The sequence below is a fragment of the Octopus sinensis genome, linkage group LG1 (assembly GCF_006345805.1).
Source record: "Octopus sinensis linkage group LG1, ASM634580v1, whole genome shotgun sequence".
NCBI classification, from domain to species: Eukaryota; Metazoa; Mollusca; class Cephalopoda; order Octopoda; family Octopodidae; genus Octopus; species Octopus sinensis.
This window is the reverse complement of record NC_042997.1, coordinates 169,655,810-169,678,287: the sequence shown is the minus strand read 5'-3', so window position 1 is coordinate 169,678,287 and position 22,478 is coordinate 169,655,810. Positions and strand designations below refer to the sequence as shown.

General features: G+C 36.6%; 2 protein-coding genes and 1 long non-coding RNA gene across 4 annotated transcripts in view; 1 reads left to right on the top strand and 2 right to left on the bottom strand.

Moving 5' to 3' along the window:
- LOC115215190 (beta-1,4-galactosyltransferase galt-1) overlaps positions 1–21,290 on the bottom strand; it is a 105,262-nt gene extending 83,972 nt beyond the window's left edge. The window contains exon 1 of the mRNA XM_036506948.1: positions 21,266–21,290. The gene's annotated coding sequence lies outside the window, so the exon portion shown is untranslated. The remainder of the gene's footprint in view (positions 1–21,265) is intronic.
- LOC115215175 (activating signal cointegrator 1 complex subunit 3) overlaps positions 1–22,478 on the bottom strand; it is a 526,302-nt gene that overhangs the window by 383,235 nt on the left and 120,589 nt on the right. The window lies entirely within an intron of this gene.
- On the top strand, positions 275–20,292 carry LOC118765240. The gene is made up of 3 exons (XR_005001088.1): positions 275–487; positions 6,850–6,852; positions 20,281–20,292. It is a non-coding gene; the product is annotated as an uncharacterized LOC118765240 (long non-coding RNA).

Sequence of the window (22,478 nt, the reverse complement as noted above, 5' to 3'; positions counted from 1 at the left end):
ACACGATTCCTTTATGATTTGCCAATTCTAGCCATTTTTCTTTGATTGCTTCCTCTAGTTTCATTAGTTGTTGACAGTAAACACCTGAATTGATTGTTTGGTTCCTTGGAAGCAGCTCAAAATACACAATACTTTAGTAATCCCACCAAATTGACAACATGACCTTTTTCTGATGCCGTTCAGCTTTCGATGAGGTTTGTGCTGGCCCATGATCATTTTCGATGGATGTCATTGTAGACAAACCATTTTTCATCACCAGAGATGATTTTTTTGTCAAAAAAAAAAAAAAAGCTCAATTTCATTGTGTTTGAGATGCATATCACAAATTTTGATTCATTGTGTTAAGTGAATCCTTTTCAATTTATGTGGAACCCAAATATTGAGCTTCTTAACAAGTCCAAGACATTTTAAATGATTTTCAATTGTTGTGTGTGATACATTAAACCTCACTGCAATCTCACGCACAGTTACATGACAATCAGATTCAGTTATGGCCTTGATTCGGTCATCATCAACTTCAGTAGGTTGACCACAGCATCGGTCATCTTTGAGTGAAAAATCTTCAGAACGGAATTTTTAAAGCCATTTCTGACATGTGCATTCTATTAAGCAATCAACATCATAAACTTCGTATATCTCTTTGTGAGCCTCAACAGCTTTCTTGCAATTACAGAAATAAAAAAGCAAAACATTGCTAAAATGTTCATTTTTGCATTCCATGTTAAAATTGACACTGAACTAACAGCTGTAAACAAAATTATGCACAATTTGCTTCCTAAGTAAGCTAAAAGTAACAGCTATCAAATGTCAAAAGAAACAAATCATAACATTGACAAAAGTCATTCAAAGAAAATTGTAACTCTATCTGCGAAAAACAAAATTACTTCCTTGTCAACCCAATAACATGGGCACATAACCAGAACAAAGCAATGAATGTTAGTACTTGGCTAATATCTAAGCAACCAACCTCAATTACTTAGTGCTGTAGTTTTTTCTTTCTTTTCTTTTATTTTTTACTGAGTCAGAAGGAAGGGCCAAACCCATGGTTTTTTGCAGTATCTCTGAAAGCGGTGAGAGGGTTGCTGTTAATGTTCCAATTGACCCTTTAGCATTCAGATTACTTTGTCATATGTAATGCTTATTTATATATTTACATGTTTTGAAATTCTTCATGTATTACCTAGTAGCTTTGAGATTTCAAAAATGTGACTGTTTATTTTTAGGTGTGAGAGACCAGATCGGGCCAGTGTGAACAAAGAGTAGACGGAATATTTGGGCCAGATATGGCTGGTTTAAGTGTTAAAGATTAATGAAGACATGGGCAAGGAGGAGATTCTAGAGAGAGATTATGTTGTAGGAAAGAAGGATTTGGCATAATGATTAGTGCTGAGAAAAACGAGTGAAGGAACAGTAAGGGTAACAAAAGGTTGGAAGATGTATGGGTTGGGGTTCCTAAAAGGTGGAAATATGAGACCAGCCAGCTACAAGGAACAGAGAACATTATAGTAGTGACAGAAAAGACGAAAGAAGATATCACATGTGGGGACCAAGGGCTGAAACATGTCTTAGTGACAAAATACCAATCAACTGAGCAGGCTTTCTCTGGACATACTTCAGAAAGTCAGTGTGCATAGTAGAAGCTCTGTTCCCAGATGTGGACACATTATTTCATTGTGGGTTTCAATAATGATTTTTGTGACATGACTGTTTATATTTTATAGTTATCTCAAATAACTTCTTCAACCAGATGTCAAGTTTTAAAGATTATAATCCACTAATGCTGGTTTATATAATAATAATTCCTCAAATATAGGACTTTAAAACATTCTAACATTATTCAATTATCAATAAATCACTGCATTATATATATATATATATATTACACACACACACATGTATATATTACACAAACACACATTACCTTTTACTACCAAAAACTATTAAAATTTTAACAAATATTCCTTCTTTCTATGTATAAGTTTTTCAGCTAACATTCTTTTAACTCATCTTTTAACTAACACTCCTATACTTGTGGATATGCTTGCCTGCTTGCCTGCCTATTTATCTATCTATCTATATGCATGCAAACACACACATGTACACATACATACATATAGATACATATACATATGTTTATACATACACATGGATACATACACACATAGATACATACTGAAAGAAAGCTGTTACTTGATTATTACTAAATAGAACTCGCATTTTACAAGGAAGACCTTACTAATCAGTTCAAAATAACAATGAGTGCTGAACATACACACAAAGAAAAGCAACATGAAAGATTATTGACCAAAATCTACAGGCCCATGGCATGCTTGAGTGTTGTGTAAGCTGTACACAGCTTGCTTGAAAATGTTCCTCCAAGGTCATTCTGTAACACAAGGTGACTGATGAGTAGAGAGAAAGAAAGAAAGGTGTTTGGGCTGTGCTGAATAGCTTCTCATGAACAAAGCTGCCCTTAAAGAAGTGAAGTTGTACCACTGAAGTCTACTGACTGTACAGCTAGACTGTAGAATAGCATTTGACTCAATCCTTTACTCTTGGATATTAGAATCAACAAGTTTTTCCAATTTTCCAACTGCTATATAAGATACCATTAAGGGACTAACAATGACATAGATCCACAAAAGTGGTCAACAAGAACTGATGCTACAACTATAGCCACTAACAAAATTAGGTTATCAACAGGAACATTCCAGAATACAGCTTACCTCTACAACTTTTAGTCCTAGCAGAGAATCCTTTATAAACTCTGTTTAAAGAAAAGCAGGGTGTCCATGATGGAATCTACAGAGGAGAGAACAATATTACCAACACCTCTTTCTGCTGATGATCTTAAGTTGTATTCAAGTAATATTCATCCCACCAAGCAACAAAACAGGTCACAGAGCTTAACAAAACAGGAATGGACTTAGATTAAGACAAGTGTTTATATTTGGCAGTCAATTGAGGTAAAATAGGAAAACTTGCCAAGGAATATGGATATCAATGGCTTGTCTATCTCATCTATCTCCAATGAAAAACTGTTAGAAAACCTCAGTGTTGATGAAAATATAGTATAAATGATGATGATGATAGCATGCATTGAAACTGTGTAAAGCTAGACTGACAAAAGAATACTCCAGCAGAGTTTGGAAGGTATAGAAATCAGAACTGTTTGCATGTAATATGACCATATACCACAATGCTTTCACAGTGCCAAAGTTAGAACCAACAACTAGCATATCATACATGAGACATGAAGAAATTTTCAACTTGAAACTAGAAAGAAGCTAACAACTACTGGTAACTTCCACATCATCAGTGACACTAACAGGGTCTATCCTAAAGAGAGATGAAGGAAGAGGCATGAGGTCAGTCCAGATGGCTTTTGAGTGCTGCATTGTATCACTTAGATACCACCTACTTAACAGTAAAGAAAGAAATGAGTATATCATGTGTGTGATGAGGACAGCTGTGTAAAGAACTGCCGATCTCTAACAGTGGAGGGAGCTTGTAGAAGAGGTGAACCCAGGAAGACATGAGACGAGGTGGTGAAGCATTATCTTGAAATGTTGGGCCTCACAGAGGTAATGACTAGTGACTGAGTCCTGTGGCGATATGCCGTGCTTGAGAAGACCTATCAAGCCAAGTGAAATCGTAATCGTGGCCAATGCTCATGTCACATAACTGGTACCCATGCTGGTGGCATGTAAAAAGCACCTTATGAGCGTTGAGCCTCACAGAGGCAATGACAAATAATCGAGACCTTTGGCAATATGTTGTGCTTAAGTAGAAGACCCATCAAACCAAATGGAATTGAATCATGGCAGATACTGGTGTCACGCAACTTGCACCTGTACCAGTGGCGTGTAAAAGCACCTGTTGCATTCTCGGAGTGGTTGGTGTTAGAAAGGGCATCCAGCTATAGAAACCAAGCCAAATCTGACTTACTAGCCCTGGTCAAAGCATCCAACTCATGCCAGCATAGACAATAGACATTAAATGATGATGATGATGTACTCAACAATGAAAATACTCAAAAGAGAAGATGAAGAACTTCTGAATGGTCACATGTGAACCAAAGGGGAAATTAAACTAATCTACTTAAACAGAAACATTCACACATATGTGTATAGGTATGTGTGTGTGTGTGTATGTGTAAGTGTTTGTGTATGTATGTGCATATGTACATACATATGAATCATCAGATGTAATGTGCAAGAAAGAAGACTGCACTGGTATGGACATGTGGTGTGTGTGACTGAGGACAGCTGCATAATGAAGTGTCTCTCAATTAGTGTAAATGGAGATTGTGGAAGAGGATGCCTCCAAAAAGATGAAGTGGTGAAAGCTGATCTCAGGATCTTGAACCTCACAAAGACAAAGGACCAGGATGACTGGTGAAAGGCAGTTCTTGAGATCTGCCAGCCTCAGAGATACTGAAAATTTGTAAGCACAATGTGTATATAAATACACAACTCTCCTTGTGAGGACTGCATACTTCAGATTTTCCCTGATACCACTTATGCTCTACCCCAACACCTCTAAGTACACAAAACCATTTCAGTTAATCAACTTTCTTTCTTAATATAGTCCTCTCCACTCAAATTTTACATTGATCACTCTCCTGAGTATCCAGTGGCATACATCTCCCTTTCATCCATTCACTCTGCCTTCACACTACAACCTACCTAATCACATGTCAATTCCTTCTCTTTCTTCTGACCATCCCCTCTCTTTCTTTCCTATCTACTGTATCCTTATTATAATTACTATTCTGCTGCCCTTCACCACTCTATCTCACCATTTTTTTCTGCAGTCAGCCATCAGTCATCTCCTCTATCCTATTTTCCCAAAACTCCTGTAACATCTGTAGACCCTAAAGCCCACCCCTCAACCTTACCCTATTTCTACAGATGTCACCAACTCTTCCCTCTTCCTCACTGCTCCTACTTATCATCCCTCAACACTTGTTCATAATACACTCCTAACTAGTCCCCATCATTCTTCCATAAACTCTTGTAACCTCTATCCAATCACACTTCCTGTTCTCCAGTCTCCACTCGCTTCTACTCATCTTGATTTTTGAACATTCGCCCTGACACCTCATCATCACTACTTTTATCTCTTTCCAGTTCCACACTACTACTCTCATCTTATCTTCTAAAATTTGAGTAACCATGTAGCTCCTATACAGCAAGAAACCTGTTCTGTTCTGGTCCCATCTCTCTCATTTTCACCCCTTGTCACTCCTAATCCCATAGTATAAAGCCACTCCACTCTCTACTGTAGACCCTTCAGTCAAAGGGGATCTTAGCCTTACAGGCTTCATGGCAATCTCATTAGTGTTAGTGCCATGAAAAATGTAATGCTGTAAAGTAGTTGGTATTAGGAAGGGTGTCCAGCTGTAGAAATAATGCCAAAGCAAGCGTTGGAGCATAATGCAGTCCTAAGACTCATCAAATACTGCCAAACCATTCAACTCATAACCAGCATGGAACATCAATGTTAAATGATGATGGTGATAATGACGATGTATATATAAAAAATAATAATAATGACTTAATAATGAAATTATTGTATACAGTGCTCAGGTGCACCACAACTTGACAAAAGTGTATATAAAGCATATGTTGTGCTTCTTTCAGTTTCTGTCTACCAAATTCACTCACAAGGCCATAGTAGAAGATACTTGACCAAGGTGCCATGCAGTAGGGCTGAACCCAGAACCATGTGGTTGGGAGCACGCTTCTTACCATACACCCACTCCTGCTCATGCATGCATGCATGCATGCATGCATGCATGCATGCATGTATGTATGTATGTATGTATGTATGTATGTATGTATGTAGTAACTTCTAGCTCGCTACTCCGCATGTTTTTGTTAAACATTTCTGAAAAAGTGTGGAAATGGAATAATTTTTGAAAGAACTATAAAACATTTATAAAACAGACCAAAAGTTATAAAGTAGAGAAGTGTGCAAGTACTCTGAGTTGCTGTAAATTACATATATGAGAATGGTGGTGGTGTTAGTGGGCATTTTCGGTAACATTTGAACACATATTTTGTTTAGAAGTGTCTGAAAAAAATTTGTGAAGGAGGATGGTGTCATCAAATTGTAAGAAACAAATACATGAAAATAAAAACTGATATTAAGACAATGAGGGAGGAAAATTTTGCTTTAGTTGCTAAAGGAATAAATCTTTGTCTTATCCACTATGTGTCACACAATCATTACAAAGACAATAACATGAAAAGCCACTATGAAGCAAATCATGAAAACTTTTCCTATAATTAACCATAGCTATCAGTAAACTGATAGGCTCAATAAGTAATCTGATAAAAATGTGCATATTCTGCTGGAAAATTTGCTAAGAATACAGCTGGTGTTAGTAGACTGAAGAAAATACAAAACTTCAGCAGCTAATGGTACAAATATTAACCTCAAGTCACACTCAAGAAAGGTTTGGGTATAATGATCCAGAATTCAAAATCTACGACACATTTCTGTTCACATAATACAGAAATAAAACATCCTGAATGGATGAAAGCAAATGTGTGTGTGTGTGTGTGTGTGTGTGTGTGCGCACGTGCACGTGTGATACCTCTAACTGATCAGCATAACATGCCGCTGTGAATCACAGTACTCTGTAATGAAGTTTGTGAAGTTGAAGAGTAGTGTAACCTTTACAAACAAAACACCTGACAAAGCTAATTTGCACAGACTTCACAACATATCAAAGGTTGGATTTTCAACAACTCATAAAGACCTCTATGAGTCACTTGCATATAATGACTTTAATAACCTGATAAATGCAGCATTATCAGTTTGTGATAAAATACTAGCAAGGTAGTCATTTTAGAAAGTGCTATCTGATTAAAATATCTCTAATTTTGTTAGTCTGATTTTTATTCATATTTTCCTGTTTTGACCAGATATCTACTTAAGATAAAATCCATGTCATATAAATATGGTAGTTTAATTCCCCCCCACCAAACCCACCCACCCATCAGTTTTATTTTTGGCGGTCTATTTTATGTTACTGAAATAAAAATTAGTATATTTTCCTGGCTATTTTCATAGCCAAGAGTTTAAAAACATCTTGTATATATGGGTAATAGGTGATTACAGAAACTAATACAGACAAACAGTTTAAAATGATTACATATAAGTATAAATAGTACAGCGTACATGTATTTCATAATATTTAAATAAAATATTCATAATAAAATAGTGTAAGAGCAGATTAAGAGACCCATAATAAAAGTTATTCCAGCCATGAGCATCATGTCCGGGCTTACACTGGCCAATATGTCTTTCCTTAAGACAGGGTGTGGGATTTGCAAGAGATTTAGCCACAATGTCTAGCAGATTGAGGGATCATTTAAATCAGGGATTCTCAACCATTTTTTATCTATGGACCCCTATTTTATTCTGGTGAAACTCCATAGCCATTTGATGTTTAAAAACTCGTTTTATAAATATTTCTTTCAAAATTCCTATTTTGTTTTTCACACATTCACTTGTGTAGTTGAAGTATGTAAAATGGTAAAGAAAGAAACCTAGCTGTTTCTTGCAATGCATAACAATACATACATTTAAAGCAAGATTTTTTAAGGGGCTCTTAAAATACTATTGTGGATCCTCAATTTATTATGTTGTTGTATGGACCCCCAAAATCTTATATGGACCCTGGTTGAGAACTGCTGACTCAGATACCCAGTTGTTGGTTACTAGCTAAAGGCTCCCTTAATTATTGTTGCATATCTCATGGTTAGCTCTGATTAGGCAGACCAACAATAAAAACTGTTCCAACTGCGAAGATCTTGTCATTTTTGTTTTAATATAGCAAGAACTAGATTGTACAAAGATTCCTTTTTTATGACTGTAATTTGAGAAAGATTTGGTTGCCTTTTTTAGCAGAACAAATGACTTTTCAGTAGCTGTCACTTGTTACTGCAAGTGAGTGTTAGTGAAAACTCATAGTGTGTGTGTGTGTGTGTGCACAGTGATACTATTGCATGTGATTTAAGAGACATTTGATTGCATAACTTTTAAAATCTACCTGAAACATGGGGACTCCACTGTCACTCTTTTACTCGTTTCAGTCATTTGACTGTGGCCATGCTGGAGCACCGCCTTTAGTCGAGCAAATTGACCCCGGGACTTATTCTTTGTAAGCCCAGTACTTATTCTATTGGTCTCTTTTTGCCGAACCGCTAAGTGACGGAGACGTAAATACACCAGCATCGGTTGTCAAGCAATGCTGGGGGGACAAACACAGCCACACAAACATACATATATATATACATATATACGACAGGCTTCTTTCAGTTTCCGTCTACCAAATCCACTCACAAGGCATTGGTCGGCCCGGGGCTATAGCAGAAGACACTTGCCCAAGATGCCACGCAGTGGGACTGAACCCGGAACCATGTGGTTGGTTAGCAAGCTACTTACCACACAGCCACTCCTGCGCCTATGTCAGCTTATTTGTATGAGACAGTAGGGTGTGATTTGAGCAAGATTCGGTAGCTATTTCAAACGGATGCAAATGGTTTGTTGTGGAGACACATACAAACAATACTTGTGATTCATTCATGTTATTCTAACACATACAGTGAATGGTAGCAAGTGACTTGATTTAGTTCTCCAAGTAGAGTCATTTCAACATATGTTGTAACAACTGACAATATAAAATTATTTTAATTAATATTGTGTGATGAAGGGTGCCAGTGCCAATACTCCTCATTCTTTAACCCTTTAGTATTTAAACAGGCCATATCCGGCCAAAATAGTTAATCTGTTTTATGTTCAAACTGACCAGATCCAGACTCTCACACCTACCCTACAATGTTATTCTATATTAAGTAATTACACGATCAAGATCTTGAAGATATGAGATAATGCATGATTAATTCGAATCAATGGGAATCAATAAGCATTATGTTTGATAGAATAATCTGAACACTAAAGGGCTAATTCTTTAACATCCTCAAGTAATCTAGAGTAAAAAAATAGATGAAGTAAATAAACATACCAAACACAATAAGCAAAACTCTCATAAGACCAAGGAAACTATACCAAACTTCTCTTCAAAAAAGTCAAAAGCATAATAAAATGCATGCAGAGTAAGGAATTATGTGGCATGGTAATAAAAATACTACTATTAGACTAACTACAGCATTGAAATCATCATATGTCTATTACAAAACAAAACATACACACAGAGGAATATCCACCAAAATATATAGACCTATATATATATATATATAAATATAGGTGCAGGAGTGGCTGTGTGGTAAGTAGCCTGCTTACCAACCACATGGTTCCGGGTTCAGTCCCACTGTGTGGCACCTTGGGCAAGTGTCTTCTACTATAGCCTCGGGCCGACCAAAGCCTTGTGAGTGGATTTGGTAGACGGAAACTGAAAGAAGCCCGTCGTATATATGTATGTGTGTGTATGTTTGTGTGTCTGTGTTCGTCCCCCTAGCATTGCTTGACAACCGATGCTGGTGTGTTTATGTCGCCGTCACTTAGTGGTTCGGCAAAAGAGACCGATAGAATAAGTACTGGGCTTACAAAGAATAAGTCCTGGGGTCGATTTGCTCGACTAGAGGCGGTGCTCCAGCATGGCCACAGTCAAATGACTGAAACAAGTAAAAGAGTAAAAGAGTATATATTATATGATACTCACAACATAATCAAAGAGAAAGCACAGTCAATTTCATTTTGAAATAAGGAAAAGATAAATACCTGACCACATAGGCAGATGAACTGAACAATAAAATGAACTGACATAAGAAAAAACCTATAAAATAACAATTATATATATACAGTGGCATTAATGCACAATAAATAACATCTAAACTCAAGTTAACAGCATAGTCAAGGGAAGTGCCTACACTACACTCAAAGGTATGAATTTAAATAGTAGGCTAAAATATAGAAACTTATTAATTCAGAGAACTAAATGTTGTCAGCTAAAAACAGTAGAGTCAAATCCATCCATCCACCTTAACACAAAAGAAAAAGTCCTTCATGAAACTAAAACATATGAAAAACCCCTAATGTTGATGATTCAAGAAGATTGAGGGTTAAAAATCAATGCAAAATTATCCAATTTGATATTGTAGCTCAGCAACATTTCCACAAAGACAACAAGTATTCATTGGCGAGGATATGAAAGCCAGTAATTCTATAAACATTTCTATAAGAAAAATCATTCCCCTGCATAAACACAGACTCTTTCAAGACAGGACAAACAGAACAAATCAATGAAGAAGAGATAACTGTAATTGTTCAGACACTGAATTGTATCCCTTGAATAATCACTACTTCTTTAACATCCTTATGTATCAGCTCAAAATAACAAACAAACATAATAAAGTAAAAATATATAAAACCATCTGAGTTCTTTTTATACAGTTTAGAAAAACTGAAGGACCGCTGCAATAAGTGTGAATCTGAGAGGGGAATATGTTAATTGAAATCATAATTAACTCATCCTCCTGTATTTTCTTTTACCCAAAGCCAAGGATTTTTCAGCACTGCCTCATGTATGTGTGTGTGTGGTGTGTGTGTGTGTGTGTGTGTGCGTGTGTGTGTGTGTATATATATATATATATGGGGTAGAATTCACAAAAAAACAACAAAAGACAAAGACAGGTGGTGTAGAAAACAAACAGATGTATTAGTATAACGCTCGGGAATTGAAAAAGTCTTTAATGTTTTGAGCCTACGCTCTTCCACAGAAAGGAACACAGAAAGAAAAGAGAGAATAAAAACATGTGTAGTGGCTACTGATCTATCATGGCAAATATATATATATATATATATATATATAAAAATTGCGACTTAGTGAGGAACTATTCGACCAGCACAATGAGGATGAGTCACTAGCTAGAAATAAAAGCAACTACACCCCACGAAAAGGTAGAAATAAAATCCTAGACGAATTCTGTGAGCACATTACAAACTTCCCCTACCAACACTTACACAAACCAAAACCCAAACCAAACCTCAACAAGAAAGAGTGGGAAGAATTAAACAAATTAAAAAATGAAAGATCTATCACCATTAAAGAGGCCGATAAAGGAAGTGCAGTAGTCTTAATGGAGACAGAATACTATATCAACTTAGCACTCTCCACCTTGGAAAATGGAACATATTACGAAAAGGCTGAACACTACAATCAACAGAAAATTATGAGAAACTTAAAAACCCTGATCAACCCCCACAAAGAAGAACTCACTAACAAAGAATTCAACTTCATCACAAATTTCACTAGTAAAACCAGCCTCTTCTACGGTATTCCCAAAATTCATAAAAGCGAATTAATAAGTAAGGCATGCAAGGAAGCCACAAACTCTGTAATCAATGTCCCCTCACCAAATGACCTCAAATTGAGACCTATAATAGCAGGTCCCGCTTGCGAAACCCACCGCCTTAGCAACTTCATTGATACCCTTCTCAAGCCGTTCCTCAAACACATTAAAAGCTACATAAGGGACGATCTAGATATGCTCAACCACCTCCCCAATACACTTCTTGCTGAACAAACCCTGCTAGTAACATTCGATGTAGTCAATCTTTACTCCAACATCCCCCACAACCTAGGAATAGAAGCTATCCAATTCTGGCTGGATAATTACTCCAACGAACTCCCACACCGCATCAAAAAGGAATTTATTTTAGAAGGACTCAAATTCATCTTAGAGAATAATTTCTTCACCTTCAACAACAAATTCTACAGACAGAAATCAGGGACGGCAATGGGAACGAAAACAGCTCCCACTTACGCCAACTTAGTCATGGGATACCTGGAAATCACCCTCTATAATAACGTTCTTAACCAATTTGGCACCACTCTCCACACACACATAGAAAAGAACTGGAAGAGATATCTTGATGACTGCTTCATCCTTTGGCCCGAAACCGTCGAGAAGCTTAACGAATTTCACACTCTTATAAATGGGCTCAACACAAACATTATTTTCACAATGGAATACAGCCCTCAACAAATTCCCTTCCTCGACATCCTCATTAAAATTCACAACAAAAAAATAGAAACAGACATATACTACAAGCCCACAGACTCCAAGCAATACCTCCCTTTCAATTCATGCCACCCTAGACACGTTAAAATTAACATTCCCTACAACTTAGCCAAGAGAATTTGCACTATAGTCTCCAATAAAAACACCCGTCTCTTACGTCTACAAGAACTCAAGGGCACATTAACAAGCAGGGATTACCCCACGTCACTAATTGACAATGGGATCCAACGCGCCCTAAAACTCAGCACGCAGGAACTTAGACACCCTAAACCTGTTACATCGAAACCCCACACTCTACCATACATCTCTACACACAACCCCCTCAACAATGAAGCTTTTGACACCATCCTCCAGAACATTCCTGTATTACAAAAGGACCATAGAATGAACCAAATCCTCCTAACACACGAAATCATAAAGAGCAAAAGGCAACCCAAATCATTGAAAACCATCCTAACAAATGCCAAAGTACTGCCAACCACAACAACTAAACCCACAGTAAACAAATGCAATAGACCCAACTGTGGTATATGCATCAACCTAATAGAAGGTCCGGAATTCCTTTTTAAACAAGGACAACGTTTCACAGTAAAACACAACTTCACATGCGCATCAGAAAACCTAGTATATGTCTTAACTTGCTCGGGCTGTAATGAACACTACATAGGCCAAACAAAAAATAGCCTCCGCCAACGCATGACTGTCCACAGATCCCAAATAAAAATACAGGAATATAGAAAAATAGCATTTAGTGCACATATTGATACCTGTGCCGCACAACTCCATCCCAATTTTAGAATCTTTCCCCTCTACAAATTTAAAGACAATGCCACTCATACCCAGCGAATAACCATGGAATCCCACCTTATTAATAAATACAGACCACTTCTAAACACATGCCCCTAACACGAACCCACAACAAACACACTTACACCTGCACACACCCTACACACACCTTTACCCAGATATTAACACCATGACACACACAAATATATGGTTCCACACATACACATAATTGAATACGGGTGCAAAACATCCAACACTATTTTTTGGAAATGGCTGTAAATATTGACTTCACACAAATACGTTGCTTCCCGATACAGGCACAAGGCCAGCAGAACTATAAATATTGAAAATTGTACCCACACACATACACATATATACACGCGCGCGCGCCCCAACATGCATATAAACACACACACGCGCGCGCGCGCACACACATACATACATACAGCTCTCCCTGTTCTAAACGAACTTACTTATCCAGTCAAGCGGAAAATACACTCCCTAACTAAGCGCTAAAAAGCTATTTAAAATATCCACATGACGTCTACTGACCAGCCTGAACAATAAGAATTTTCAACAACACTATTTTCGAAAATTCTAAACATTCATGTGACCTCTTTATTATGGCCAAAAAGAAATTTTAGGCGGGACACTAGCCAAATTTTAACTTCTCTGGAGCCTTTTTTCTTACCCCAACACCAACTTCCATTCAAACATTCACGTGACCCCTTCATAATGACCAATCAAAATTTTAGGCGCGAAACCAAGCAAATCCAAAACAACTCTGGAGCCTCTTTTTTTCACATATAAGAGACAGACTCTAATCTCTCTTTTATATTTTGATAAGCATAACAAATGCGCAACCGGTAAAAAGAACTTTCACCTAATTAAATTACTTAAATTACTTCAATTATTTGTCAGCATTTTCTTCATTTCCTTTTTTATATATCACCACTCGTGTTCGACATCTCCTTTTTTTAAATATATATATATATATATATATATATATATATAATAGTAAATCCAAAAAAATGAAGAACAAACACAAAAAGAAAACAACGCAGAGGGACATGGTACATGTAAAGTATTAGCAGATAGTCAGGGAAAGAAAGAAATGTGGTTTTACATTTCAAGCAAAGTTCTTCTTCAGAAACAGGTGACAGAGGAAAGTGCAAGAGAAAAGGAAGATGGAGAAAAAAATGCTAACGATTCACATGTGGTTATATTTTGAAATGACCAGAAATATATGTGTATGTGTATATATGTATACATATACATGCACACACACAAATATATATATATATATATATATATATATATATATATCATCATCATCATCATCATCGTTTAACGTCCGTTCTCCATGCTAGCATGGGTTGGACGGTTCGACCGGGGATCTGGGAAGCCAGAAGGCTGCACCAGGCTCCAGTCTTATCTGGCAATGTTTCTACAGCTGGATGCCCTTCCTAACGCCAACCACTCTGTGAGTGTAGTGGGTGCTTTTTACGTGCCACCTGCACAGGTGCCAGGCGAGGCTGGCAACGGCCACGGTTGGATTGGTGCATTTTACGTGCCACCGGCATGGAAGCCAGTCGAGGGGGCTCTGGCATCGGCCACGATTCGGATAGTGCTTTTTATGTACCACCAGTCCAGGGGTCCTGGCATCTGCCGGGTGCCAGTCATAGGATTGGTTCAATTTCGATTCCGATTTCGATTTCACTTGCCCCAACAGGTCTTCGCAAGCAAAGGAGGGTTGGCATGGGTGCCTGTCGTCGGATGAGGTTCGATATCGACTTTGCTTGCCTCAACAGGTTTTTGTGTGTCCAAGGGAGGAAAGGCATGCATAAGTGGGCTGGACTCACTTGTCCTGCCTGGTCTTCTCACATACAGCATATTTCCAAAGGTCTCGGTCGCTGGTCATTTCCTCAGTGAGGCCTAAAGTTCGATGGTCGTGCTTCACCACCTCATCCCAGGTTTTCCTGGGTCTACCCCTTCCACAGGTTCCCTCAACTGCTAGGGATTGGCACTTTTTCACACACCTATCTTCATCCATTCTTGCCACATGACCATACCAGCGCAATCATCTCTCTTGCACACCACAACTGATGCTTCTTAGGTCCAACATTTCTCTCAAGGTACTAACGCTCTGTCGAGTATGCACACTGACATTACACATCCATCAGAGCATACTGGCTTCATTCCTCGCGAGCTTACGCATGTCCTCAGCAGTCACGGCCCATGTTTCACTGCCATGTAGCATGGCTGTTCGTACACATGCATCATACAGTCTGCCATTTTACTCTGTGCGAGAGGCCTTTAGTCACCAGCAGGGGTAAGAGCTCCCTAAACTTTGCCCAGGCTAATCTTACTCTAGCAGTTACACTTTCAACGCACCCACCCCCACAACTTACTTGGTCACCTAGATAACGGAAGCTATCAACTACTTCTAGTTTTTCTCCCTGGAAAGTGACGGAAGTTGTTTTCTGCAGATTTTCAGAGTTTAATGCTCCCGAGCATCTGCCACATACAAAAACTATCTTCCCAATATACTCTTTTACTCTTTTCAGTCATTTGACTGCGGCCATGCTGGAGCACCGCCTTTAATCAAGCAACTTGACCCCGGGACTTATTCTTTTGTAAGCCCAGTACTTATGCTATTGGTCTCTTTTTCCGAACTGCTAAGTAACGGGGACATAAACACACCAGCATCGGTTGTCAAGCAATGCTAGGGGGACAAACACAGACACACACACACACACACACACACACACACACATATATATATGTATATATATATATATATATATATATACACATATATACGATGGGCTTCTTTTCAGTTTCCGTCTACCAAATCCACTCACAAGGCTTTGGTCGGCCTTACATATATTATGAGTGGCTGTGTGGTAAGTAGCTTGCTAACCAACCACATGGTTCCGGGTTCAGTCCCACTGCGTGGCATCTTGGGCAAGTGTCTTCTGCTATAGCCCCGGGCCGACCAATGCCTTGTGAGTGGATTTGGTAGACAGAAACTGAAAGAAGCCTGTCGTATATATGTATATATATATATATGTGTGTGTATGTGTTTGTGTATCTGTGTTTGTCCCCCTAGCATTGCTTGACAACTGATGCTGGTGTGTTTACGTCCCCGTCACTTAGCAGTTCGGCAAAAGAGACCGATAGAATAAGTACTGGGCTTACAAAGAATAAGTCCCGGGGTTGAGTTGCTTGACTAAAGGCGGTGCTCCAGCATGGCCACAGTCAAATGACTGAAACAAGTAAAAGAGTATATATATATATATATATATATATATATATATATATATGGGTGAAAAGGAACACACGAGTTGATATATATGAAAAAACAAGTCAAAATAGAAAATGTTAAAATAATTTTATAAAGAACATTTCAGTACCGGTTTCGGTCATTTTGGGACCTTTTCAACTGTAACGATTAAATAATTAAATTTAGAAAAATTAGAAGAAAAGTTTTTTTAAAGGAATATTTGTATAGTAGTGTTCAAATATAAGTGGTATTCTGCCTTTCTCTGACTCCCTTGTTTGCACTTGTGTGTTCGAATTCTTGGTAGGGTAGAAGAAGAAGAAGGCTGAAGAGGAGAAGGGGTGGAAAAATTTGGGAGTGCCTTGATTGTTGTATTTTGAATGGTCAGTGACTGCTAGCAGTTGCAGTTCAATTCAGGAGAATATTTCTATTGAGAGATTTGTTTATGGAATTTGCTTAGGTGTTTTACTAAAAAGCATTAGTGATAAAGTTAAGAGGTAGAAGGTGGAGCAGTCTTCTTCTTCTTCTTCTTCTGCTCCACCTTCTACCTCTTAACTTTATCACTATTGCTTTTTAGTAAAACACCTAAGCAAATTCCATAAACAAATCTCTCAATAGAAATATTCTCCTGAATTGAACTGCAACTGCTAGCAGTCACTGACCATTCAAAATACAACAATCAAGGCACTCCCAAATTTTTCCACCCCCTCTCCTCTTCAGCCTTCTTCTTCTTCTACCCTACCAAGAATTCGAACACACAAGTGCAAACAAGGGAGTCAGAGAAAGGCAGAATGCCACTTATATTTGAACACTACTATACAAATATTCCTTTAAAAAAACTTTTCTTCTAATTTTTCTAAATTTAATTATTTAATCGTTACAGTTGAAAAGGTCTCAAAATGACCGAAACCGGTACTGAAATGTTCTTTATAAAATTATTTTAGCATTTTCTATTTTGACTTGTTTTTTCATATATATATATATATATATATATATATATATATATATATATATATATATATATATATAAATTAACAATTGAGGATAAAATCTTTAAAAGAAATTATCAGTAGTCAGCGTGAAAAACCTCGTAAGAGAAAAAATCCGTAAATTCTTCCTCTTTGAAAATATTCATTTATATTATAATGAGGGTATTACTATTAGTAGATACCAACACGCTAAGAGGGACCAATGCGGTCAAAACTACTAAAAATAAACAAAAGATTACCGAATGCAAAACTTCAAAACACATCATTTTAAAATATATATATATATATATATATATATATATATATATATATATATATATAATATATGTAGAGAGAGAAAGACTGACACAATGGTGAAAATATTCAGGAGTGCCTATTGAAAGCTAAGCATTCACAAACATACCTGATATGTCATGAAACTAATTCATTACAAATGCTCCTTTAGTGATGAGAGCAACCAGTCTCTAACTGACTGGCTAATTATCATTAAAAGAAGGCAAAGAAAATCCCAAAATTTTAATTAACTAAAATAACTTGAATATGGATCACAATGGTGACTGAGTCTGATTTTTAGCAGCATGGTGACAACTTCAGATAAGTCTCTTATTTTACTGAACCTCTTCAGTGAAACATAATATGGGACAGACGATAATATATGTAATTATATGCATTTAGTTGATTTTCATGTATTCTTCAATGTTAATATGGGCTAAATGATGATTTGTTACAGAGACTTATTACCATGTTGCTAAAACGGTTTCATATGAAGATGCAGAATGTAAACATTCATCCACCCACCCTGCTACACACACACACACGTGTATGTGTAGCAGTTGTGTACATGCGCGTGCATGTATTTCAGCATCTTCTGTTTGTCTTTAGGCCGACAGAGATTCTGAAGAAGTTTATCCTGTGTATGTGTTTGAGTATAAACATGTTTGTATTTATGTTTATCCCATGTAAAAATGAATCTTGTGTCAAAATGTGTAACTTAGTAATTTGACAAATAGTGAACAATAAAATAAGTACCAGACTGAAATCATCAACTCAAATCCTGCCACCACTTGACAACTGGTGCTGGTGCTGGTGTGCTGACATCCCTATAACTTAGAGGTTTGGCAAAACAGACAAACAGAGTAAGTACCAGGGTTGATTCCATTGTAGTAGTTATTTTTCCTTATTTTTACTGTCTTTATTTAATTTCTTCCATTGAAGTTGACCCAGAGTATTAAAACTGGGCTAGATGTATTGTTTAGTGTCTTATGAACTCAAGTTCCCTTTTGGTTCATCTTTTGTCTTTCATCTACCTGCTGTTTTATTTTATTCCTTTCAATTTTTTTACCTTCTGTGCACCCAGTAGTACAGTTCCTGTACTTTATGTAATTATCTTTGAATGTATCTAGAAATAAGCCTCCAGCTGATAAACAAAGGCCCACTCACCAAAATGTCCGTGTCTAGTGTAAAGAAAAAGAACCATGTAGTAGAAGAGGAACTGGAAATATGCAACATGGGCATTTTGGTGAGTGGGCCTTTGTTTATGCATGCACACACATGCACGCGCGCACACACACACATGACAGGCTCCTTTCAGTTTCTGACTACCAAATCCATTCACAAAGTTTTGACCAACCTGGAACTATAACAGAAGACACTTGCCTCTAGGTGCCATGCAATGAAATTGAACCCAAAATCACATACTTGAGAAGTGAACGTCTTAAACACAGCCATTCCTGCACAATACACACATAAGCACACCCACATATATAAACACACATGCATAATTACAGAATGCACAGAGTGAAAGAACAAAAGGGAAAACATATTTATGAAGAAATAACATATGGAAGTGGGTGTCTAAATTTTTTAAGGGAAAAAATAATAGGAATAAAGAAAAAGAGAGAGGGAAGAGTAAGGGGAAAATATATATATTTTATAGGTGCAGGAGTGGCTGTGTGGTAAGTAGCTTGCTTCCCAACCACATGGTTCCAGGTTCAGTTCCACTGTATGGCATCTTGGGCAAGTGTCTTCTACTATAGCCTCAGGCCAACCAAAGCCTTGTGAGTGGATTTGGTAGGTGGAAACTGAAAGAAGCCTGTCATATATATATGTTTGTGTGTCTGTGTTCGTCTCCTCACTATCACTTGACAACCGATGTTGATGTGTTTAAGTCCCTGTAACTTAGTGGTTTGGCAAAAAGGACCGATAGAATAAGTATTAGGCTTACAAAGAATAAGTCCTGGGATCGATTTGTTTGACTAAAGGTGGTGCTCCAGCATGGTTGTAGTCAAATGACTGAAACATGTAAAAGAATATATAACAACCTTCCCAATCATGCAGGCTTTTTCTCTGTTCTTTTTTCTGTCTTATAAGTTACTTGGCAACCTCACTGGTGCCTGTAATGCAAAACAAGAAAAAAAGGGCCCCGTACACACTGTAAAGTGGTTGGTGTTAGGAAAAGCATCCAGTTGAAGGAATTATGTCAAAGCTGACCCTGGAACTCAATGCAGTTCTGTGGCTCACCAGATCCTGTGAAACTGTCTAACCCATGCCAGTATGGAAAACAGACATTGAATGATGGTGGAAGCAAGTGGCTGAGATCCTTTGGAACATTGGGCCTCATGGAGACAAGGTGGCTGTGTTCCTTTGAGCATTGGGCTTCATGGAGGCAAGTGGCTGAGTTCCTTTCAAATGTTGGGCCTCACAGAAGCAAGGTGGCTGAGTTCCTTTCGAGCATTGGGACCCATGGGAGAAAAGTGGCCAAGTTCCTTTCAAGTGTTGGGCCTTACAGAGGCAGTGACCAAGACCTTTGGCATTATGTTGTACTTAAGAAGAAGACCCATCAAGCTGAGCAAAATTGCAGTTTTGGCAGATACCAGTGTCATGCAAATGGCACTCATGCCATTGGCATGTAAAAACACCTATTACACTCTCTTGGAGTGGTTGGCGTTAGGAAGGGCATTCAGCTGTAGAAAACCATGTCAAACTGTCCAACTGATGCCAGCATGGACAATGGACGTTAAATGATGATGATGATGATGTCTTGAGATTCTGCAAATTTCAGTCCCAAACATTGGTCAACCTATGGCTTGGGTTGAATTTTTTAAATTATGCAAATTATACTGGCCAGTAATTATTAGTAATTTTTTGTCAACTACCCAACCAGGCTTGACTAGAAAAAAACAAGCTGATGATGTTCAATAGACCAAAACATATGCTCATTGTTGTTAGTTGCTTGCAAGTAAAGACCAAGCTTTCTTCCCCCTAAACATAACAATTAACTGTGTAAGATTTAATTCTTCACTTCTTTCAATTTATTTTCTCCTTTTCTTTGATAGTTACAAGCCATTACCGCAAGGCCTTTTGTTTTCTTTCTCCAACTAGGAGGGAAATTTTAATCAATAAAGAATTGTTTGTATACAACATTCAGTAAGTTACTCTTTAACGCATTTATACCTAAAATGCAACAGATTGGGTGAAGTAAAGTTCTTAAACACCTAGCAATACCATTTTACACAAATAAAATAAATATTTAAAAAATAGTTATATTTAAAATCTCTGAAATGTAAAAATTTGTTGTTTAAGAAAACTGAAAAAATTTACAGTGCCAAAAAGATATAGCACCAAGTACTAAAATATACGCAATAAAATTAATTCAAATCACATTATTTTGAAATATTGTAAAAAGCAAAACAATATTAGTTATACAAAATACAAAATTTGGATTTCAAATTGATGTTTAAGATATATCAAACAAAATATAGCTTGGTTTAATGTAAGTTGAACTACTGATTGCAATAGTCAGCAATATCAGAAAGTCGTTGAATTGCTATATACCTATTTGTATAAATATGTATTATTAACTTTAGAAACTTTTGAAATTCTACTAACAATGATAAATAAATAAAAAATAATAAAAGCCAATGAAAATAAGCAAACAGCTAAAAGTAATGAATTGCTGATTTATACAGTTTTGTTTTTATAATACAATTTTATAACTGCTGATTTATATTCAGAACTGCCGATTTATACAGAAAGATGCAAAATCAATTTGAAAGTATCAATATAAAATGTATAACTACTGTTTTGTATCAAACTTAGACATAACATGTAAACAATGACATTAAGAGAAAAAAAAAGTATATACTAACCTTATTTGAGAGTAAAATCCAAAGGGCCGTCTGATGTAAAAAGTATTTCCACCATTGTATTATATTTGGTGATCTTCTTTTCAATTTAAATATATATATAGTGTAGATTCCATTTGCAATCATTGTTTGTTGGAAAATTTCAGTCTGCTGCTATTGTTGATTGCAGACATATCACAAGTATAATGGATGATTTGTTCAATATATTGCACATATATGTCATACAATCTTTGTTTTTAAGTAATCCAAAAATAGTTTTCATGAACAATATGTTAGAAATTACTTAATTTGAGCAATTTGTTAGACATGACTTAATTGAAATTTAGACTGTCATTGCTTTTGTTTTTCTTTCTTTTGTTTTTTTTTTATTAGTTTGTAACTGATGAAAGTTATGCACTCAAATATAATATAACAAATTTGTTGAAGATAGTAATGTTACTAAACAATCTTGTCAAACAGCACATGCAGGTTTCTTTTCGTTGTTAAAGTTATCATGTAATCTTTGTGTATGGTTTGTAAACAGTAAACGGTGTAAGCCAAGTGTCAGAAAGAGAAATGTGATTTCTGGTGAGAACAACTCTTTAGCATTCAGATATCTTTGTCAAATGTATTGCTTATATATTCATATTGTTTTAAATTTATCATACATTATTTTGTAGTTTCAAGATTTCAATATTGTATTCTGATATTTTTAGAATGATATTGCAGGGTAGGTGTGAGAGGTTGTATCCAGTCCATTTTAACATAAAACAGGTAAAATACTTGGGCCAGAAATGACAGAATTAAATGTTAAAGATAAATTGTTCATGATTCTTTTAGGCTACACATAGAAGAGTGAAAGGTCTGTATGTGGGTTTTTTTTTTAAGTGTAGTTTTTGAATACCTTCATAGGTGGTTGTTGGCTAGGTCTGATATTGTATACAATATATCAATGAACTTGTGGTAAATGATACTGATGGCATTGACACAATGGTAAGCCAAACTGAAAGCTAAATTATTTTGCAGAAGTAATTTATACTGAAATTTATTTCAATACAACAGCCTCAAACAATGTTTATTAAATACTCCCAATAAAGATATGCTAGTGCCAGATTAAGAAACAATTTTTTGTATTCTGAATATATTTTATAGAAAGAATTAAAAGGTTGAATTTTCTTATAATTGATAATTGCAAAAAAAAAAAAAAAAAATGCGGTTAGTAGGGGTTGAGGAGGAG